Genomic DNA, 14801 nt, shown 5'->3' with positions numbered 1-14801 from the left:
CACATATTCAGTTCCCCTGCAGTTCAGGGGAACAAAGAGTACACAGATCCTTTATTCTCTATCTGATCTGTTCTTGCTCAGAAGCCTCCATCCGCCTGGGCCGCTGAAAGAAACAAAACTAAATTTACCTCTTCCAGTAATCTTAGTTTGGATCAATAACGTTAAACCAGTCTAAGTAATTCATCTCTTTGGAATAAAATGTTTTTCTTTCAGATTTCTGTCTCTTCCGTTTTGAGAGAGGGCGGGACTTATGGTATCACATGTTAGCAGAGGAGACTCAAGCTATGGACAGACATGGTGCCCTCCAGAATGTTGGCTATAGAGGGTTTTGGTCTGTCAGCTCTCTGATTTAGTGAAGTATGACTGACCATCTATCACTCCATGTGTGTCATGTATTGGCAGCTGGTTCTGGAGACTATGGCTACGGATATTCGTCCTAGGTTTCAAAGTTCCAATCCGCAGTAGCTCTGTCTTGAAACCGCAAATTTGACCGGCCACCTAGTGTCCCTCTTATCACATGTGCATCCCCTCACTGGGGATGCAGGAACTCTCAGAGCCTAAGTATAAGTAAGGGACTATAGGAACAAGAGTACTTCTTGAAGACTATCTATCTGCCTCTGGCCATCACCTCTGAGTCAATATGTTTATACCATCTTGGCAAAATGGATCCAGAGCATTTTCCCAGGGGCTTGCAGCCTCCCTCACGCAGTTCCCATGGAATCACGCCACTTGACACAATGTTTTTAAACTCTAACCTAGGAGTCTGGATGTTTCTCAAAACACGCACCTTAAAATTTGGAGACTTAGTGGGAAGAGAAGAAAAGAGCTGCAGACCTGAAACAATCTTTTCTACCTTAGACGAACAATACTTGTGACTTAATTGCCATACACAAACAGAGAAAAACTTAGATATTTAGATAATCTACTTTTGCTTTGTTTTTTTTACCAAAATACTGTTTTGAATATTATAAACTGTATAGAGCATTAACTTTTTCATTTCTCTTGTATTCCTGCTGCATCAATTCTTACTCCCTATGTATAAGCCCCAAGGGATGACTTGCTTCTAGCTGACGAGTGAGACAATCATGAAAACAGCACATAAAAATAAAACAAAGTATATTAATATACCTCAAAATATTGGACTTAAGAAACTGTAAACTTAGGGTGGAATTGATTTGAACTTGAAATCTATTATCGACCAATGTCTCCTGGACTTTTCACTAACTTCTTTTAAATTAGGAGTACCAAGAAAGGAGGGCCAACATTTTATCATTTTCCTATTATTTACGCATTTCTCAGGCCAAATCTGGAATTGATTTCCTTATGTAGCATCAGTTATCCTTAAGAACATGTAACTCAGGGATGATCTGCTAACTATATGATGAAAAAACAAAATTTTAATACTCAACTTTTTGAGTGTGGTCGAATTCTATTAATGTCTCTTCTCCAATAGTCTAATTTTCTTTGTTACTGTTCTCACAGAAATCTAGTCTCCTGTAGTCTCTCATGTGTCTTTGTTTTCTCTTTGTCCACTACCCCCTCCCTAAATTTGGCCCTTATAACCTGTATTGGTCATACATTTTTTTTTTTTTTTTGTATCTTCAGCATCATTTTTGTATTAATTATCAATAACTGCATAACAAATTACCCCAGAATTTAATACTTAAAACAAAACAAAAACATTAAGTATGTATTTTAATACTTAAAACACACCATTTCTGTGTATCAAGAATTGCGGGGGTGCATCTCATTAAATGGTTCTGGCTTAGAGTTTTCCATAAGATTACAATAAAATTTCAGCCCAGGCTGCAGTCAACCAAAGGCTTTGGTGGAGCTGAAGGATCTGCTTCCAAGCTCACTCACATGGCTACTGACAAGAGGCCTCAATTCCTCACCATAGGGACCTCTCCATATGGGCCATAGGAAAGATTTAATGTCCTTCTGACATGGCGGGAGTGTGGAGGGAGAGGGCAAGGAGAAGGCCTTTTATGACCTAGTCTCAGAACTGTGACTCTCTATCACTATTTGGCAGAAGCAAGTTATTAAGTCTCACTCTTTAATCCTGGAGATATATCCACTCTTATCTGTCATAATCACCTTATGCTCTGTGCTCTCCCAAACCCATGTGTTTGTTTACCAGATTTTCTCTGCCTGAAATACATTTCTAAATAATTTCCCCCCTTACTATATCTTCTTTAATTTTTTCTGATACATATCTGAGTTCTACCTCAAATGCTACCTCATGTTTAAGTTTTCTGTATTAAGGATATCTACTCCCCACCCCCTCCCCCCTCCTCCTGTCCCCTTACATTCTCCCAGCCTACCCTTTTACTTCAGCTATTGCCAACCAGCTTCACACAGATACAGCCTAACAGATGTACCAATTATCTTTTACTTTCTATACCAAGCCTCTCTGACACAGGACACCTGTCAGAACCAATATGACTACTTACTTATGTGCAACCTGGAAATATGAGGGAGTTAATGTCCCAATGGGCAACTATTGATTGGTAGAGAGAGACTCTCAGCTGTTAAGTTCTGATCTCTTTTGTCCCTCAGGCAATTCTGGAATTTAACCTTCATGGCTCCACAGAATGTTCAGGCAGAATCAAGCTAAGTTGACCTCAGTGGTGACCAATTCAAGAATGCACCCGGAGTTGGCTTTCCCTTCTTAACTGTTTCACTCTGCCTGGTCTGTTGCTCCTCTTCCTTGGCATTATTTCTGAAAATAAACTACTTGCCTACTAGCAACAGTCTCAGCTTCTGTTTCTAGGTGGATGCCTTCAGTATGACATTCTCCCTGATGAAAAGCAATCACTTCTTTCTTCTCTATTACAGTAGGTCTTTTATGTGGCTCGTATAATGTCTTCTTGTACTTGGCTGTAAAATTATTTAAAGTAGAAACTCTGCTTTTTATCTTCATAGCCATGAGGCCTACCCTAGTGTTTTCCACATCATAGGTTTCCAATCATTTCTTGAATGAAGACATAACTTTTAAATTCTGTAAATTAGATAATATAGCGAATACATATGCATGTTGTCTCCAAAACCAGATAAGTATCTGCCTTGTGAAATGTGCACCATAAACATTTGGTGTTACAAATCAAATTCAGATTGTGTAAAACTAAATTCTCAAAACAGATGCAAATTCTGCCAAGAAGCATCTCTTCTGGAAAATTATATCCATAGATTTATAGGGAACTTTCAGGAATTTTATGGTTTTATGAAGCCCAGGCATCTTAGGAGGATCATATGAGGCTATGTCTATATCACATCAGGGAAAAGAAAATAAATAATAACCAGATTAATATATGAGGTCTGACAATTAAGTTTGCAAACTCATCCTAGAAAAAGTGCTACATACCTCATTGCTGAATGTCACTAAGGTCACCTTCAAAGTACTTCCCTTGGGAAGCTATGCACTTTTGGAACTCTTTTTCTGGAATGGCCATCAGAGTTGTCATTGTATTATCTTTGATGTCCTGAATGTCATCAAAATGTCTTCCTTTCAATATTTTCTTTATCTTCAGGTAAAGAAAGAAATCATTGGGGGCCAGATCAGGCGAGTAGGGAGGGTGTTCCAATACAGTTATTTGTTTACTGGCTAAAAACTCCCTCACAGACAGTGCCGTGTGACCTGGTGCTTTGTTGTGATGCAAGAGCCATGAATTGTTGGTGAAAAGTTCTTGTCCTATAACTTTGTCACGCAGCCTTTTTAGCACTTCCAAATAGTAAACTTGGTTAACTGTTTGTCCAGTTGGTACAAGTTCATAATGAATAATCCCTTTGACATCAAAAAAAGGTTAGCAACATCAGTGCAACAAGTTTGCGAACTTAATTGTCAGGCATAAAAATGAAACGGGTTACGTTAAGGAAGACACCAACCCCATCATTTTTCTTTGCCTTTATTTCATTAGGTTCTGCAGTAAAGAGGAAGACTTCCTAGCAAAAAAATCCTACTTATCTATTGGTTCGTCAGCTTTCCAAATCTCAACAGTTTTCATTTTAAGGAATTATGAGATATAACTGTCCTCCCTTTTCCCATTTGACTTTCTTGAAGTTAATTTTCCACACACAGCAGCCATGATATTTTTTTTTTAATGAATATGTGATCATGTCATTACTATGCTTAAAACAGGATGTTGGAACAAATCCACCTCCTTACCCTGAACTACACAGCCCTTTATGATCTGACTGACTTGCCTAGCCCACCTCTCACACCCATTTTTGATTACTGTGCTAGGCACACAGTCCTGTGTTCTCTAACATTCCAACCCTCACTAACTTCAGGGTCCTCACCCCATTTCCATCTCTCTGGGGTGCTCTTCTACCTTTTTGCATGTCTGAGTCCATATTATCCTTCAGTATCTGCTCCATGTTACCTCCTTAAGATAATTCTTCCCCGACAGCCATATCTAATGAAACCATTTTTGACCATTTCTTTCACAGCACCTTTAATATTCTGACGTTAAATGATACGTTTACTTGTTGATTATCAGCTTTCCTTGTCTCTCTCTGCCCCATCAGGTCCATGAAAGCAGCGACCTTTTCTTTTGCATGCTTCAATATCTCCCTAATGATCTGCCCATAGCAGGTGGTATTCAAAAAAACCTCCATTGAATAAACGAATGAGAAACAGTGCAGCATGGTAGGAAGAGCGTGGGCTTTTACAGTCAGACTGACTGCTTTTGAATATAACCCCACTGCCCACTAGCTGTATACTATGGGCCATTTACTTGACCTCACTGTGCCTCAGTGAAATGGAAATGTTAAATGGCCAATCTCATAACTTTGTTGTGAAGATTAAATGACTAGAACAGAGCCCAGCATAATGAGCAGTCAGTGAGCATTAGTTATTATCAGGCAAGATGGTTAAAAAGAAAAAAAATGAAGAAAGGGCAACATAGTCTTTCTTAAAGAGCTGGGAGCTGCCTGTATCTTTACCAGTCTTTTTAAAAATTAGGGACGCTAGTATTGGGTGGCAGGACGGGGAGTGGTGATCGATAGTCTTTACTCCCTTCATGTCAAAATAGAAAATTTAAAATGACTCCTTCAGTATGGCTTCTGAAAAAACTGGCCATGATCATGTGCTGACTTAGAAATGGCTTAAAAAACATCCAGGAGACAGTGACTGACTTTCATGGAATAAAACACCATAATGGCATGCAAGATTCTCAGAAAGAAAGGGCAAGGTAGATAAATGCCAGAATTCCTAAGATTGCCTCATGAAAAGATTGGGTAGTCTCCCAAAAGAGGCTTTATATAGATGAAAAGCAATTTTAAACCAGAAGGAATGGATAAACTAAATTCAATTTTAAGGCTTTTTTTTTTTTATTTGTTTCTTTTCCTGTCTTTCTAAATCGGGATTGGATAGCAAGATAAAATGAATAGAACAAAAACAACAACAAAAAGATTACAGAATGAATCTGAGTCATAGTGTATAAATTTTTAAATTACACACACACACACTCACACACTTATTTAAAATTGTTCTAAATAGGAATTTTTAAAGATACTATGAAGAAAATTCACCAATTATGCCATCTCTACCACCAAAAGAGAGGTCCTCAAACTTGAGTGGGTGAAAGAATAGCATCGTGATATTATACAATTAGAAATATGTCGTCTTTAACTCCACAGAGGCCGATTCAGTAGGATTGTGTAGGCCTGGGAATCTGCATTTTAAAAACTTGTTAGATGACCAGTCATATGGCAGGCTGTATGACTACTAAACTTAAGTAAAACTCTGTGTCCTAAAGATTTCTCAACCTGGTAGCTATGATAAATTAAGAAGGAGCTTTCACAGGACCATTCCACTGGAGCTTAAGATGCCTAGATTTTACACTGTCTGGAAAGAGGGGAGTAAACCACTGAAAATATAAATGCTATCGGCTTATGATCTCAAAACCTAATAAGCAATACTTGTTGTGTTAACTGGTAACCAGAATAAGTTGAACTACTTTAGAAAAGGCAAAGTCTGTGCAATTAAAAAGTTTAGGGATAATGAATAATACAAAGAAAATAAGACAAAATTTTATATATTCTTCCACTCTCCCTAATTAATTCATTTCCAAATAGCTTAAATTATATCTGAAGTCAAATACAAGACTGTGCCAACTGTTGACAAGAACCTTAATTTTATGCCTATGAATGCACATAATCAAGGGAAAATAAATATGTTCCCATAGGAACCTCAAGCGACTTGAGCCAATTTGTCATTTGAAAAAGGATCTTCTTCCCACTCTGTGAGTCCATCTTTATATTAAGTTCAGTGATAAGCAAAACTTGCCTATGTTAGAGGTCAGGATTGTGTTTGCCCTTGAGGGAGGGGTAGCAGTGCCTGAAGATGGGGTTCTAGGGAGGATGAGGGGACTTTGTTGATGTGGTAATGTCCTAATTCTTGATCTGGGAGCTGGATGTACAAAGGTTTAAATACATTGAGTTATACTTAGGACATGTACTTTGTTTAAAAAGAAATATTTTAGGATAGTTTTAGATTTACAGAAAGATTGTGAAGCTAGTAGAGAGGATTCTCATAAACCTCACACCCAGTTTCCCCATTACTAACATTTTACATTTGCCACAATTCATTTATTCAGATAGTCTTAGTTTTTACTGGTTACCCCTTTTCAGTTCCAGGATTCCACCCAGGATTCCATATTGCATTTAGGCATCATGTCTCCTTAGCTGTGACAATACCTCAGTGTTTCTTAATTTTGATGACTTTGACAGTTTTTAACAACACTGGTCAGGTATTTTGCAAAATGTCCCTCAATTAGCATTTGTCTCAGATTTTTCTCATGATTAGACTGGGGTTTTGGGTTTGGGGGAAGAAGTGCCCTTCCCATCACATCAAGAGTATATACTGTCAACATGACTCATCACTGTTATTGTTAACCTTCATCACCTGCCTAAGATGGTGATTATCAGGTTTTTCCACTATAAAGTGACTCTTTCTTTTCTCTCCCTTTCCATACTGTGATCGATGGAAGGAAGTCATTGTGTGCAGCTCAGATTTAGTGAGTGGAAAATTTTGCTCTACTTAACTTGAGGTTGCAATACCTACATAAATTATTTGGAATTCTGCCACAGAATTGTTTATTTTATTGTTTGTTTATTCTATCATTTAGCTATATCAATATGAACTTATAAATATTTATACTATACTTTAGATTGAATCCAATATTTATATTCTATGTTGCTCAAATTGTTCCAGCTTCCACCACTGGGAACTATTTAGTTGTTTTCTGTGCCCTTTTGACATACTCTCACACTGTGTCTTTGTTGTTTTTGTTTTATATGTTTATTGTTTTGGTAAGCATTTCCTTCCTTTCTGAAATACAGAATATTCTAGGCTCATCTTATGTATTTCCTGCCCCAGGCCTAGCCATTGTTTCAAGAAGCAACTAGTTTTGTTGTTGTTGTTTTGTTTTGTTTTTTATTATTTTGTTTTATTTATTTTTTTTTGGAGAATGGTAGCCTTTTCAGACTGGTTTCTTTCCTTTATTAAAATGCATTTAAGATCCATTCATGTGCTTGTGTGGTTTGATACTTTATTTCATTTCATTCCTCTATAGTAACCCATTGTATAAATGTAATATATATATTAAAGGACATCTTGGTTGTTTCCAGTTTTTGGTGACTATAAATGAAGCTGCTATAAAAATGTATGTGTGGATTTTTGTGTGGATTTATGTTTTTAAATCATTCAGGTAAATATCTAAGAGCTTGATTACTAAAATAAATGTTAAGATTATGTTCAGCTTTGTTAAGAAACTGCCAAACTGTGGTTTGTAAATATTTTCCCCCAGCCTGTGGCTTTTCTTTCATTTTTTTAATAGAATGTTTTACAGAAAAGTTTTCACTTTTATTAAAGACCAACTTATTGATTCTTTCCTTTTGTAGATTATGTGTTTAGTGTTGCATCAAAAACTAATCACCAAACCCAAAGTAACACGGGTTTGATGCTAAAGAAAAGAAAAAGTAACTTGACTTTATTATAAAAACTAAAATTACATTGTTCTTGTGCAAATCTCACTTCAGCAACTGATATCAGGAGGCCAGATTTACAGACAGCTCCTTGCAAAACCACAGCACAGTTATGGTTGACATTTTAAAAACTATATTTATTATACACCTAATTCTAAGGTTGAAGTACTCTCCTTGGGGTTGGAATTCAGTTTTTGTTAATGAAAAACCCATTTATCTAAATCGTATTAGGTTTTCCACAAATCTGAAATGTGAACACCTACAAGTGATATTGACATTCTAAAACCCAAGCTGCATAGAAATTGGCAAGTTATTTTTTATTGTCAGAAATGCCCTTGATCCAGATCTCTCTGTGAGGAAAATAAGTATTTAATGGAGAGAAAAAAAACAAACGAAAAAATGAAGCCCCACATTGTCCTCTGAGAAGATGGATACTTTTTAGAGGCAAGGGGATGTCACTATATTGGTAAATCCTTATCCTGACTTATTTTGTAGTGGATATTCAGAAGTTATAGAAGAGTATGGTAAAATGAAAGCTCTGATGCCAGACTACATGCACGTGTATGTATCCCAGCTCCAAAAATGACTGGATAGTTGATCTGGCACAAGTTACTTAAGCTCAGTTTCCTGACATACATGTAATAGTAGCGGGTCTATGTTGTATGTGCTCACAGGGGACTATCCTGCTGGTTTAATTTAGTGCTGATTTGGTCAGGGGTTAGGTTCTTCAGCTTTATTTTTATCAGGATGTCAAAATTTCATGCTGTCTCTTCAATGGGGAGCTTACATGCATCCGAACTGGGGAACATCAGGTGTTCACTACTGACAACTTGATGGGGAAGCGGGGGAGGGAATTCATGACCCACCACCGTTTCATCTTGGTGGTGGATCCTAACAATACAGTCTCTCCTTTAGGTTTTAGATGTCACATCAGTTTTTCCCTCTCATTTTTGCCATCCTGTTTTACCTAAGGAAAGACTGTCTCTGAATAGAAAAATGTTTTTTCCAACCTTAGGTTGGCAGAGTTTTTTTGTTTTTTGTTTTCCCAATCTTTTTTTTCCCCTTTACTATAAGATAAAAGGAGGGAAAATGTCCCTTGGGTTACAAGTGTGAGAGAAGAGGGGTGGGGAATTAGAGAATATAATTATATTAATTAATCCTTCAGGATATAATTCCACAGTTCACTTCATACCCAAAGCCCAGTGCCTGACACTAGAAAGAGCCTAGTTACAGACTCACATTATTATCGAATCATAACCACCAGTATGATGAAGACTGTCTTGTTTGGGATGCTGTAACAAAATAGCACAGGTGGGGTGGCTTAGCAATAACAGAACTGTATTTGCAGAGTTCTAGAGGTGGGAAGTTTGAGAACAGAGTGCCATGTTCGGATGAGGGCTCTCTTCTAGGTCACAGATTTGTTGTGTCCTCCCTCACGTGATACAAGGGACAAGGGAGCTCTCTCAGGACTCTTTCATAAGATCACTGTCCCATTCGTGAGGGCCCCACCCACATGACCTAAGGACCCCCCAAGGGCCCCATTTCCTAATATCATCATCTTTGAGTATATGAATTTAGGTTGTGGGGGATGGAACACAAAACATTCAAACCATAGAAACTACTGAGAAAGTTTCCCTAATTTGGAGTTTGGAAAAGATTGTAAATAAGAATTCCTGGGTGGAGAGACAAGCAAACAAGCAAACAAAAACGAAGTGGGGGACTGTCCTGACCAGTTGAAATAGCAACCAACAATATAGGCCGAAAGGGAGAGTAAACGAATGGCTGAAAGGAAAACAATCTGAATTTTCCTGAATGCTTTCTTTGACTAGCTTGTATTTCATTCTAAAAAGCAACATCTTGATCTCAGACCCAGAAAAGAAAAAATCAGTCCTACTCTGGCACCCACGTATATTTTATCAAGGGCCAATGAAAAGTTATTCAACGCACAGCAAGATAAGTAAGATACATCTATCTCACATCACTCTTAACTTTGGGTGTTGGTTTCAATGCTCCTGATGGTGCCAGGACAAGGGCTTACTACAGGAACCAGATCAGGTGACCTCTAACATGTTTCTTTTTCTTTTTAGCACAAATGATTTCCAAGTCACATGCAGTAAAGCAGATTTAATAAATAGATGGGAAATTCTCTCACACAATTAGCTGATATTCATTACATGGAAGAATAACATATTTAAAAGATTGATACCAACTTAAGGATTTAATCAATTTGAGAAGTCATTTTCTATTTCTTAAGCAATACTTGGGTCAATTTGGTATGTTGTATCCAGAAGATAGAGTTATTCGTTTTACTAAAACACATCATTAATCCCATTCCTTTTTCTTCTATTCTGTGAACCTCTAGGATATTCTCTGAAGGTACTCTGAGGCTATGGGGGATGAATTAATCATAATTTTTTTTGTTTTCACTAAACGTGCAGATTTTTAGCTCTGAAACTCAGCTTGATTTTCCATATAATAGTCTATTTGCATATGCTTTACATGTTAATTATTATACTGCCATTCTCTTTGCTACAATTAAAGTTAGCACTTTTTTGTAAAATCCTATTTCTAAGTTTTATAGCAAGACAGTAAATATTCCCTGAAGCTAATATTAACCTACACAGTTATTTGCATTTCTTTTTTATAAATTGAGATGTACGTGTGTGTGTATTCCCCAAGTGTGAGGATGGTAAAAAGTTTAGAAAGTTTTGTATTTTTGCTTCCATTTCTTAGCCTCAAGTTGAATTTTATTCCAGCATTATGATTGAATATTTTCATTAACAGTTATTTTATCACTGCTACAAGTAATTTGGGTTAGATGTATCTGAATCAACATTCTGTATCTGAAAATCTTTTCTGTTAAATCACCCGTCCTATCTTATGATTTGCGTGGGTTCTGAATAATCCAACTATTTCTGAGTGGTCTTCTTGCGATGAAAATAGACCTGACCAGAACTTTGCTAAGGACTAACACCAATATTGACTCATCCAGTCTTACTAAGTTTAGAGGCTCAAGGAGAACACCAAAACACAGATATCATTTACTTTGCATTTACTTTCTAAAACATAGACCATGTCTACTCTCTGTTCTTAATCCATCTTTGCTAACTGAAGAAAATATTCTAAAAAGCATTTGTAACAATATAGATTGTTTGTCAAAAAACCCAATTTCTACCTGGCAGTCTGACCATGTATAAGTCTCTTAACTTCTCTCATATTTGGTTTATAATTTGAAGATGTTGATGAGGTCATATCTAGGGCCCAGTGTTGCTTTAAAATTCTGAGCTGAAATTTCAATATCAAAAGATCTATATCCAAATCTCAAATCTACTCTGACAAAGTATTGATTTTCTAATCAACCTCCCTAAAGTTAGGTTTCTCATCTTTGAAACGAGAGAGTACCGTGTGTCCCTGAAAATAAGACCTAGCCGGGCAATCAGTTCTAATGCATTTTTTGGAGCAAAAATTAATACAAGAGCCAGTATTCTATTCTATTCTGCTCTATTCTATTCTATTCTATTCTATTCTATTCTATTCTATTCTATTCTATTCTATTCTATTCTATTCTATTCTATTCTATTCTATTCTATTCTATTCTATTCTAGACCTAGTCTTATAGTAAAATAAGACTGGGTCTTATATTAATTTTTGCTCCAAAAGGCGCATTAGAGCTGATTGCCCAGCTAGGTCTTATTTTCGGGGAAACACGGTATGTGATCTCCATAGGCTTTCACAGGTATAACATTAAAGATTACAGATTACTACATGCGTATATAGTAGCAACAAAATAGAGAGTAAAACCACAAATGATGGCAGGTTCAATATATGCATTATGTTCTGCTCCTTCCTCTAAAATCCCATTAAATGACACCAAAAGAATGTTGATAAGGTAGAAAATGACAAGAACAATGAGAAAGAGAGAAGACACAATAGCAACAAAATTTAGAAGCTGGAAGGCTTAGACATGTGGAACTACTGACTTGGTACACCCAGGAAAACTGAACCCTAAGCCAACAATGTGGAACGCAGAGAAAAAACTATTATATTTACAGTGTATGCCTTCAATAGGCTCCAGAATTCACTTTCATACTTACCTCTGGAAATCAGTAAGAAAGTAGGGCTATAAGAGCTGACTGAAAATCTCTTTAAGGTGTTGGACCTCCACATATCCTTGTTACTCTTGCAACTAAGCAATGGTTCTCCTTCATCCGGAGAGTGATTGAAGTGTCTGGATGGGGGCAGGCTGAGGACTGAACTGGGGAACAGCAGACCAAGTTGAAAGTTGGGGTCCATACATAAAAGAAGTAGTAAATAAAAGTGCATGTACTGATTGTTGAGTCCCCAAACTTTCTTCTTCATTTGCCCCCAGAGTGCTAGCAGCCAGCAGGAGACTGAAAGAATCTTCTCCATGTCATCTGAATCAGTCAAGAGAAAAGCCCTAATGATGCTGACAGGAAGTTGCTCGATAAATGCTTCAGATGAACACCCCCATTTAAACTATACTCACTAAGTCCTTTCCCAACATTGCTACCAGCTCTTTATTGTCCACTCGGAAATATAAGTGGACAGCCAAGGGTAATCTGACATTTGAGGAATGTATTTACTATGACAGTCAAGGCCAAAAAAGGAAAACAAAAGCAGAACAAAAAAATAAACTGGAAGAAAGAGAAACTAGTCAATGACAAAAATAAATAAATAAATAAATAAATAAATAAATAAATAATAATAATAAAATAACTTCAAAATGACTATTTTTAACTTCAAGTTTTATAAACATTAAAAAAAAATAAAACCAAATTAAAGGAAAAAAAAAAAAAGCAAGATGACAGAGAATTACCAAAAAGGTTTGGAAAGATGAGGGTTAAATGTAGGGATTGAGGAATGTAAAGACGGAGGGAGGAGAAGGAAGAGCCACTCTCTGGGTAACTGATATAAACTGAGCCAAATTTCAATCAAACAATGTTCCCAAAGAAAACTTTGTTAAGTTATTGACCAGTTCACTTCTTTTTAATATGAAGAAATCCAGAAACAAAATAACCAGGCAGGTAAATTTCAGACTTTAGGAATATTCAAAGCAACTCCTAAACTAAGAACTTACAATGAGCTTTTACTTAAAAGCCACTTTTGGTCATGGTTATTAGGATGCGTGGCCTCAATTTCACTAGCAGAATTCTGGCTGCAGTGACAGGAACATGCTGAATTCTTTCTTCTTTGCCTGTTTTGGAACTGACCCCCAAGGACAGCTCTAAATAACGCCTCATATCTCTAGAGGTCCTTTGGAGGAAGTGCAGCGGCAATTCTGGGTGCTAGAGCCATGCCCACATTGGGGGAACCACTGATTCCCTCCTTGTCCTCCCAGGATACTGTGGTGAGGACGTGTTGGAGGTGTGAGCTAGCAAGGATGGGGACCGATTTGTCTGAGACAACGGTACAGTCACCAGATGGTGAGGAGAGGCTCACTCCATGGTTTGGGGCCCCAGTGGGGAGCACCTGACTCTGCTCATGAAAGGAACTCCCTGTGTACGTGGATCCATTTGTTGGATCTTCAGCCCTGTGGCGTCGTGCAGGGGGAAGCAGGAGCCCAAGCACAGCTCGTCTCTTACAGGGGCCTGCTTAGTGGGTGCTGTCCCCAGGCCCCGTTGCCCACTTTCTACTTGGTCAATGCCCAGTTTCCACATTTTAACCCATTCCTTTTCCAAGCCCAGGAGCTCTCAGTGGGGGTAGGAGGCTACGCTGTGTGAAGTAACCCCTCGGTTTTGTGAAGTAGACTTGAGAGCAGTGGAAGAGGCTGGAGGACAGAGCTGTTCTAATATATTTCATGGAAAAGAAAATCAATATACTTCCTGTGCTTGTTCTCTGTCACTGCTTTTTCATTAGTATGCAGGAAGGTAACCATTCTTTCGTAAAACACCAATTTTTTAATTGATGGGTTTTTAACTCGTATTTTTAGGTGTGGAAATACTACTTAGCTATATAGTTTGTCCATGATTATCTCTCTTCTTGTTCTGATACTCCCTACTTACTTCACAGAGGTGGAAGAGATTGTCACACTTCAATAAATGATTCTTCCTAAACTGCAAGTGCTAGTTTGAGAAAGCTGACATTTAAGAAACCATGCTGTGTTTCCATGGAAACTACTTGCAGTTTTAAGAAAAACTCTTAGAACCAGATTTTAATCTCAAATGCAAGAAGCACAGTACTACACATTCTAAATGGAGAAGAGGGATGGAGTAATGGGAAAAAACATGCTAATTTGAAGGCAGAGAGTGATTGTTTTCTACATATTTAAAACCTCATCCTAAATTTATATTTGTTGTATGTATATAGTTTACCAAAAGTGCATTCAAGTATATTTTGTCAAAGGTCCAAGCACACTGAAAATGAAGCATTTTCTGTAAGAGACTCTCCATCTTCATTTTTAGTGGAAATTTGAGAAAGCCATTTAAAAGGAAAAGCACTTTGAAGAGACAATTTTCTGATTATGCACAATTGGTTTATAAAAGCTTGGCATAGACTCATCTCTGTGGAAACGTAATACCATTGTTAGGCATTAAATGACAAATGTGTTAAAAATGTAGACGATGGGCAGGTGTGGGAGAAGTATGTTAAACAAATAAAGATTCACAATAAGTGAGTAGGATTCTTTTGTAAAATTTGTAATGAAAAAGAGAAAAAGCAGAAGCTTTGTGACAGTCTCAAAAATAGACATACGTTGACACATTTAAAAAGTAAGTTGTAAGGAGGTAGGAGGTATTGCTAATTAGAACAAAGAAAACGTCTTTAAAAAGTTTTGAAAGAACTTTTTAATGTTT

Source organism: Rhinolophus sinicus, linkage group LG05 (genome assembly GCF_036562045.2).
Source record: "Rhinolophus sinicus isolate RSC01 linkage group LG05, ASM3656204v1, whole genome shotgun sequence".
NCBI classification, from domain to species: Eukaryota; Metazoa; Chordata; class Mammalia; order Chiroptera; family Rhinolophidae; genus Rhinolophus; species Rhinolophus sinicus.
Note: the sequence above shows the minus strand (reverse complement) of the source record.